We start from the raw sequence: 9,051 nt of genomic DNA on the forward strand, positions 1-9,051 counted from the left end.
TGCAGATGGCACAGCCTTGCTTGTTGAAAGCAAGGAGAACTTGAAGCACTTGCTACTGAAGACCAAGGACCGCAGCCTTCAGTGTGGATGACAGCTCAGTGTAAAGAACACAGAAGTCTTTTCCTGCAGCCACAGACATGATGAACAAAGAATAGACTGAAGCTGGCAAGGATTCCATTTCACTTGGATCTACAATCAGCATTCAGGGAAGCAGCAGTCAAGAAATCAAACGATAAATTGCATTGGGAATATCCGTAGCACCAAACGTTGTTAAAGAGAAATGACATTCCTTTAAAGACTAAGGGGTACAGGACCCACAGTGTCTTCAACCGCCTCATGTGCAAGTTGGACTGAGGGGAAAATGCTATATTTGAATCCTGGTGCTGCTGCAGAATAGGGAAGTAGTGTGGACGGCCAGAAAAACAAGCATACCTGTCTTGAGAGGGACACAGACACAATGCTCCTTAGATGTGAGGGTGGCAAGACTGCCTCTCCTGTACTTCGGGCAAGCCATCAGGCGAGAACACCGTGCTTGGTAAAGTAGAAAGGCGTTGAGAAGAGCGAGATCATCAAGGAGATGGATTGGCACCGTGGCTGCAACAATGGTTTCAAACACAACTACTCTTTGAATGGCGCAGGACGAGGCAATGGGTGGACTGGGCTTCCTCAAAATGAAAGATGTGTATTTTTGGAAAGAGCCTATAAAGACCATAAGAAGTCCTCAAAGACTTTGAAGACTATGAAAAGCCACAGTGGGAAGAAAATACATGGAAAACACATACCTGATGATGGATTTGTTTCCGGAATTTAGGAAAAACTCTCAAGTCAGGAATAAAATTTTTTTAAAAAGTCAACTTTAAAAATGCTAAATAAAAATTGATAATCCCTAACAATGTGTTGGAAAAATTTAGATTGTTAATAGAAGTATGAATTGCCCTTTTTTGCAGTTAAGATTCAAAATGTGGAGTGGTGGCAGTATTAATACTTCTTTCCTGTGTTAGAGACCCTCGCTGTTTTGCAGGGTGGGCTGAGAAATGCATGGGGTGGGGGGTGGGGCGGGGAGGGCAGGTGGTGGCCCCAGTGTGTTAGTCTGTGTAGGCAGTTGGCCTTTCCCCTTTCGTGTGTGGGTCTTTCTCCTGCCATCAGGTCCCCCGTGTGCTGTCCAGGGTCTGGATTCTTTCCTTTGCAGCTTCCTTCCACCTCCTCCTAAGCACCTCCTCTCCAGAATCAGCATCTCCACCTCCAGCTTCCTGACCAGACCTGTGGCCCTTGTCCCCTTCGCCCTCTGGGGAGAGCACAGTGTCACTACATGCCTGCCCAGGAGAGGCAGCAGATTACAGGAAGGGACAGGGCTCTGGATAAAAAGTGCCTAACATCCACTCAGAGAACAGCTGCTCTAGATGTTTCAAATTCCCCCCATTATTAATTATGTATAAGGCTTAGAACCACCTTGTACAATAGGATGAGAGATACCCCGCACTCTTCAGGCTAAGACATGGAGCCTCCACACAGCCCAGCAGTGAGCCAGTGGACCACTGGGGCCGGGGAGGGAGCTGGCTGTGCGCTGCGCTCTGCCATAGCTCTGCTGAGTGACTTTGAGCAGCCTCACATCTTCTCTGCGCTTTCGCTTCCTGTGCGTTGCCTTCGTGACAAACTAGCCCCTTCGCAGGGCTGTTGGTGATGATCAAATGCCCATTGATGACATTTTCCACAGCTGTGGGGATGCATGCAGTTTCTTTCTTAAATCCTTCTGTGACAAAAAAATCTGGCTGCTTATGATTTTTCTTGCCTTTACCCGCTGTGTTCCTGACACATGAAGACTTGAGGCGTGCTATGGATGTTTGTAAACAAAATTGGAGCTCTTTTCCTAATGCTTTAAACCTGTGCTTCCCTTTCTCCTCCCACCTTGAAGCCACTATATGAAACCACACACCCTCTGGCCTAACTTAGGGGGAAACGTGCCAAGGACTCACACGAAGATGACCTTAGAGAGAATTTCTTTGATGGATGCCCCCTGACCACAGTGACTGGGCCCATCCCATGTCCAAAAGAAAGGAAGAAGCAAACGTTGTTTTCAGAACACAGGACTCACTCTGCTTAAGGTCTGCATAAGTTCAGACACGCTTGCGTGCGTCCCGGCCTGGCATCCCAGTTCCTATACGAGCTCAGAGCCACCATCTCCAAGGAAACAAGGCCAGCGCACAGGCGTGGGGTGTGTGTCTGGGAGGATGGCTCCCGGTGTCCATTGCTGTGCACAAAGTCCCCTTTCATGTCCTCCCCAGGGCTGGGCTCGGAGGGGGAGACAGACAGGCAGACACGAAGCAGAGGCTTGACCTGGGCCCCAGAAGGTGTCCTCCACACTGTTCTGTGAGCCCCTGGGCAGTTTGAGGCTGGGGGAGGCGGAGCAGGCTGGGTTCAGATGGCGGGCGGTACCCTGGGCCAGCCAGATGGTGAACAAATAGGATACACAAAGAAGGCAAATGCACACAGGTCAGGCCCCTGCAGGGGCCCCTGAACAGTGGCCCTCAACAGCACCCCAGACTGACACTGACATGGACAGAAGGGAAACTGCTACCTACTGAGGCCTGCTGAGAGTCGAGACCAGGCCAGCCCTCAAATTTCACAACCAGTTTCTAAGACTCCATTTTACAGATGAGGAAACTGGGGTTCAGATAGGCTTGCCAGGTCACATGCCAGGATTTACACCAGGAACTTTACTTTTAGAACCCCGTCTACTTCCCCAGGTTCGTCTCTACAGGTAGACATGGAGCTGTTTGCTCCTTACCTCTAGCCAAGGCCAGGAAAACATAACACTAGCCCTTCCTTAATCTCACCTGTGTTCTTCAAAGGGAGCGTGTTAGCCTGGGTACTTTAGAGAAACAAATCCACAGAAATGCATGTATAAGAGAGAATTTTATATAAAGGGTAAGTGCACATCAAGAAAACATCCCAACCTAGTGCTGCCCAAGCCCACAAGTCCAACATTAACCCATGTGTCCAACACCAATCCACAAAGTCCTCCTCCAGCTCACAAAACAGACACAATGATGCCGACTGCAAGAGGAAAGCCGAGTCAGTGAATGTGTAAGCATCTCAGCACTGGCAGGGGTCTCTACAAGGGTGCTCCAGCACCCAGGGCTGCATCGGGTGGGTCCGTGTGGCTTTCTCCTTGGGGATGTCTTGTAGGAGGTGAGCTGTGCCAGCTGAAGCAGGGAACTGGCTAAGGCAGCTGCACCCTGGTCCGACCATCATAAAGCAAGAGACCAGAGAACTAGAAAGGTGAGGCTCATTGAGCCATTTATCCCTCCGCCCTTCAATTAACCCCACATGTGTTTATCGGCCAGGTTGGCACAATAAACTAACTACCTCAGGGAGGAAACACCAGAATTCTCAATGGGGACCGAATGAATCAAGCCACTGAATTGCTTACAAGAGAGATTCAGACCATGTGTTTTCAGATATTTAAGATGATTATTTTTAAAAAGAGGACTCTTGACCACATACTCTAACCACAGTGGAGCTGAAGCACACTCGCTCTGACCAGCTGCTGACTCCAGTGCACACAGTTCACACCAGGGGCAGTGTAGGAAGCCCTGCTGGTGAAAGGGAAGCACCAGACACGAGCTGAAATTGGCAGCTCAAATCCACCTGTGGCTCTGCAGCAGAAAGACCTGGTGATCTGCTTCCATAAAACTTACAACCTAGAAAACCCTATGGTGCTGTTCTACCCTGTCACTTGGGATTGCTAGGGGTCAGACGTGACTCACTAGCACGCAGTAACAGTGGAGGCCGCCTCATCACTTTCTCAGTACCAGATTTATTTGCCAGTTCCAGGGCCCCTGCCGAGCCTGGGTGTTTTTGTGGTTATGAAAGGTCAGCAATTCAAAACCACCAGCCCCTCTGATGGGGAAAGATGGGGCTTTCTACTCCAGTAGAGAGTTGCGGTCTCAGAAACCTACAGGGGCAGTGCTACCCTGTGCTATAGGGCTGCTAAGACTCGGAATGGAATTGATGGCAGCAAGATTGGTTTGGTTTGGAGGACTTGTGGGAACCACCCAAGGAGGGAACAGTAACACAAACTAGCCACCACAGAGCTCAGACATGCTGACCAAACAGAGTCGTGTGGCAAAGCTCTGATTCCAAAAAAGCAACAGAAATAGAATCATAGACCTTTAGCTTGGCAGCAGGACCTTCATTTGAGGAAACGGAGACTAGAGATGGCGTCATAGAGTAAATCATGGCCTGAGGTGTGTGATGAATTCCTGGCCCTTGTTTCCTCAGTGGGAAAAGGGTTTGTTTTATTATGTTAATGAGCCCACTCAGGAGTACAATAGACAGGCACTAGGTGAGGGTCATCCATATGCCAAGGAATACCAAGGATGAAATCAACATGGGCAAGCCCTTGATTTGGACTTTGGGCCTCTTAAGCTTTGAGAAAATAAAAGTCTGTCCTTTAAAGCTCCCCACCTGTGGTATTTGTGTTATAGTACCGCTAGGCAACGAAGGCAGGTGCTAAAATGATAGGGGGACCTGTGTGCATCTTCTCTGACAAGGATGGAGTCCTTTCTTCCAGCTATAGAAATTTAATTTCCCACAGTCCACTGTGCTTCAGGGGAGGTGGCCTGGTCTCTCACTCATGTTTAATTCCCGGGACACAATGACTTCTGCTCACCTCATGGGGAAAAGGAAGCTTCTGAGACAGTGGTTAGGCTGGAGGGGCTGAGAACATCCTCCACAGTACAAGTCTGTCCAGCCTGATCCACACAGAGAAGAAGGGCAGGAGGTGAGAGAGAACTAGTCATCCGAATTCTGCATTATTTGAAAAGCTTCAGGTATGAGAACAAAGCAAAATACAATTTTGGTGAAACCTATTGCTTTCTTTGTCTGCTGATTTGCCTTTACTGCCTCAGCTCTCCCTGCCTTCTTTGTAACCTCCAGCCTCCAGAGGATCCTGGGTCATGGCAATCCTCACTCACTACAGGCGGCTGGGGCCAAGGATGGACACAGAAAAGACTACATTTCCAGCATCCTTCATTGTCTGTCACTAGGGTATAGGATCCCAAGCTAATTGGACCTACTACCTCTTTTTCAAGGAAAACAACCAACAACAACTTTGTGCCTTCCTGGCAATTAAAATCTGTGCACGAGGGCCTTTGACCTAGATTAAAGTGTGGGAATCTGCTTTTGCAGGCCCCGGGATTGGGAGCACCGGGTCAGTGCACACCATGGCTTCTTTCATCTCTTCTCAACCCACCTCCTGTTTGTTGGTGAAGTATTTTAAAGTAAATCTTAGGTATTATCTTATTTTACCCACGGATAATGGAGCCCTGGTGGTGTAATGGTTACGCATTGGGTTGCAATCTACAGGGTCAGCAGTTCCAAACACTCGCAGCTCCACAGGAGAAAGACTGGGCTTCCTGCTCTCATACAGAGTCAGTCTCAGAAACCCACAAAGGTCCCTATGAGTCAGCACCGGCTCAACGGCAGGGAGTCCACCCTCAGATGAGGTCTAAACAAACACAAAGCATCACCACAACACCCGTAGCTCACACAACAAAGTTATAGTAATTAAAGAAAATCTTTATTTTACCCAATCCATACTTCTCCAGCTGTCTTAAATTTCTTTTTTTAATAGTTGGTTTGTCCAAATCAGAATCAAATTGTGTTCTTTTAATTGCAGATGGCTGATGGGTCTTCAGTGCTTTTCAGCTATTTATTTAAATCCGTGTTAATCTACAGCCAGGCCCCTACTTTCTCTTTTCACGCCACATCATTCACTCATCTACTAGCAAAATGGAAACATCCGCTAGAATTTCCAACATTCTAGACACGGCTTGCCAAACCCTCACAGTGTTGTAAAATTATGTTCCTCTGTCCGTTGTGCTCTTGAAAACTGGTAGGAAGATCTTGCAGGGGCTTGGTCTGATTCGGGTTCTTCTCTTCCTTTCCTTTGCTGTCAGAATACTTCACAGTGGGGCGCTGCCTTTCCTACAGCCCCACAGCTGGATGCTGCGATTGTGGTGATGCTGAGATTTACCTGAGGCTCCCAGCGGTGTCACCCTGAGCCATCCACTTAAAAACACCCACTCCTTTCATGCGATGCCTTTGTTAGCGCTAGCAATTGTGACTGAGTTCAATTATTTCAAAATAGTGGTTTTCTAATCCAATGATGTCTCTGGTATATGTTATCTGTGATTCTTCTAGAAAGATAGTTTTTTCCCCATCAATGATTTGGCTAATCTGAAATAAAGCTCAGGGTGGATGGATGCTTGGTTCTTCCCCTTTATTTCAGAACATAACTTGCTTCCTACCCATCTTAAACATACAAATAAAATCCTATAATCGGGGCTCAATAGGTTTGAAATATATATATGATGTTCCAGTACATTAAAGATCCCTGGTGGTACAGTGAGTTAAGCATTGGGCTGCTAACTGCAAGGCTGATGCTTCAAATCCTCCAGCTTCTCCCTCCACAGCCGAGAGATGAGGCTTTCTGCTCCCATGAAGATGTGCAGTTCCAGAAGCCCTATGGGGCAGTTCCACTCTGCCCTAGACAGTTGCTCTGATTCAGAATGGACTAGTGGCAGTGGGTGGATGGGTCCAGTACATTGGAATTATAGTTCTTTATGATGCACAAATTGTCTCTTTCTTGACTGGTGAGAGGCCCTCCGACCTGGGTTCCATATCCAGAAGTCTTCATCGCTTCCTGGCTTTCTGACACAAGATATTCCAAGCCTATATCATACTTTTTTCCAGTCTTGCAGTTAGTCATTTGTCCAAGGAGCCTTGGTCCCGCTTGGTGGTAAATGATGCCATAAAGGATACAGTCATTGAAAAGCACTTCTCTGGAAATGAAGCAGATGTGCAGTTCCCACAATCACCAGTTACGTCTCTTGTGGTGCAGCCAGGGTAGGAGGCAGATGCTGCAGACCAGCCCCGCAGTGCTCGGCATTTGGGCCTCTGGTCGGCTCTGCTGGAAAGCATCATGGAGGAAAGCCCAGAAACCCGAGCCCAGCTGGCTTCGCATCCTTCCGGCAGCGCAGCTGGCCAAGAGCTGACATGTGTGAGGCGGCAGCTCTTCTGGACACCTGCTTCCCAAGCGCACTGGCTGATCTCTCAAACAGAGAGAAAGGACAGACCGGAAGTGCATTTGGACTCCTTGCTGAGGCCACAGCAGTCTGTCCTGTCAAATCTAAGCAAATGATTGTGAATGTGTGAGAATACCAAAACCAAACTCGCTGCCAGAGTTGATGCCAACTCATGGTAACCTTACAAGACAGGTGCGGTGCTCACATAATTTCATGCCGACTTTGAAGTGTAGGGTGGAGTCTAACCTGTCAATCAGGTCACAGCCTGATGGTGCCTCCTTGTGGGTGTGGCCTCCTCATAAGGATGGTCCTGGGAGCTTCCCTCTCTCTGCCTTCATCTTCATACCTGTGAGCCACATGGAGACCTGTGCCATTCCTGTGATGCTTCCATCACCATTTGATCCACAAGACTTTTCACTACCAGCCTGTGATCTTCCTGCATTTTGCAACATTGCACGTGGCTGTATGAGTCTGAAGAGGGATTTATGGACTAGTATCAGACTGTGGACTTGACCTGGCCTGGGCTGAAGTGTTTTCCTAATATACAGGTACATCTTGATATAACTCTCTTTTTTACACATCTGGGAGTGTCACTGGATTTGTTTTCTCGAGTCAACCTGGCCTCACACCCAGGGGAGAAGCACCCCCGTGGGTCTCCGAGACTCTAGCTCTTTATGGGTGTACAAAGTCTTGCCGTTCTCCCCTAGAGTGGCTGGTGGTTTCAGACCATAGACTTTGCATTTCATAGCCCAATGTGCAACCACTATGCCTGCCACCAAGGCTCCTGGAATGTGTCACAGGGGCAGATGTGGACGACACGACTGTCGGGCCATTACAGGTAGTCTGTCCTTCAACATCGTACAGATGAGAAGAGCGAGGATCACAGAGGTGGCGTCTCCTGGACAAAGTCATCACATGTTAAGGAAATGGGGCCTACGGTTCCTTTCCAGGACCATGGGTTCCCACTGCCTGAGGAGGGAGGGACTTCTGCGGTATTGGTAGCAGTAGCAGCAACTGCAATTCTCAAATGCTTCCCCAAGGCCTCCTCTTCCATTGTTTCTGTTTAACGGAGGTGTGCTTCTGTTCGGAACCCATTTGTTCAAAGACTACATTTCCCAGTTTCCTGGGCAGCCACAGATGACCAATGGAATGTGAAATGAAGTTGTTGGATGGACTTGTGAGTAAGTAAGCTCCTTGTAAGGAGGGCAGACAGCTGCAGGAGTGCTTCTTTGTCCCTTTGTTCATTCGTCCCTCCTGCTTAGACTTTGGCCGTGAGGGGGAGGCTTCGGTGTCACCATGGAGCTGGGAATGGACACCTGACCCGAAGATGAGGAAACAGAAACATTGGAGGCGTCCGTGACTCTGATGAGCGAGGAATTGCTGTAGCAGCCCGGATGACTTACCTTTTCACTCCATTTAGGGGAGACAGAAACCGAGCTCTGGCTTGTTTGAACTTCTTGCTGGATTTTTTGTATATCAATATATGAATTCAATATAAACCACAATATCAAAACAACAGATCTAAACAAATCAATATCAAAAGCAGTAGCCATGCAGAATTCTTAAAGTTCAGAAATCCTCCGATTCAGAGGCTCTCAGCATTCCAGACAGACAAACAATTTGCAGATACCCCTTTACCATCTCCAAATGAGTGAAACTTAATGTAATATATCCAACTCAACAGAATGTCTAATTTTAATAACAGGGCGAGGGGAAGAAAGTCATTTGTAATCATTTATGTTTCAACATGTAAATGTTGTTGCCAGGTGCCGGCCAGCGTGCTCTGAATTAGAGTGCCACAGACTTCAACCAAACAAAACAAGACCCGCTCTGGTGCCATCCTCACTGTTGGTGTTATGTTGGAACAGCTGTTGCAGCCACTGTGTCAATCCTCTTGTTGAGGGCTACGTTAATCTGGGTAGCCTAGAGAAACAAATTCATAGACACTCATATGTTTATAGGA

The sequence above is a fragment of the Echinops telfairi genome, unplaced genomic scaffold (genome assembly GCF_000313985.2).
Source record: "Echinops telfairi isolate 266 unplaced genomic scaffold, ASM31398v2 ScPeMD7_16;HRSCAF=60, whole genome shotgun sequence".
Classification (NCBI taxonomy): Eukaryota; Metazoa; Chordata; class Mammalia; order Afrosoricida; family Tenrecidae; genus Echinops; species Echinops telfairi.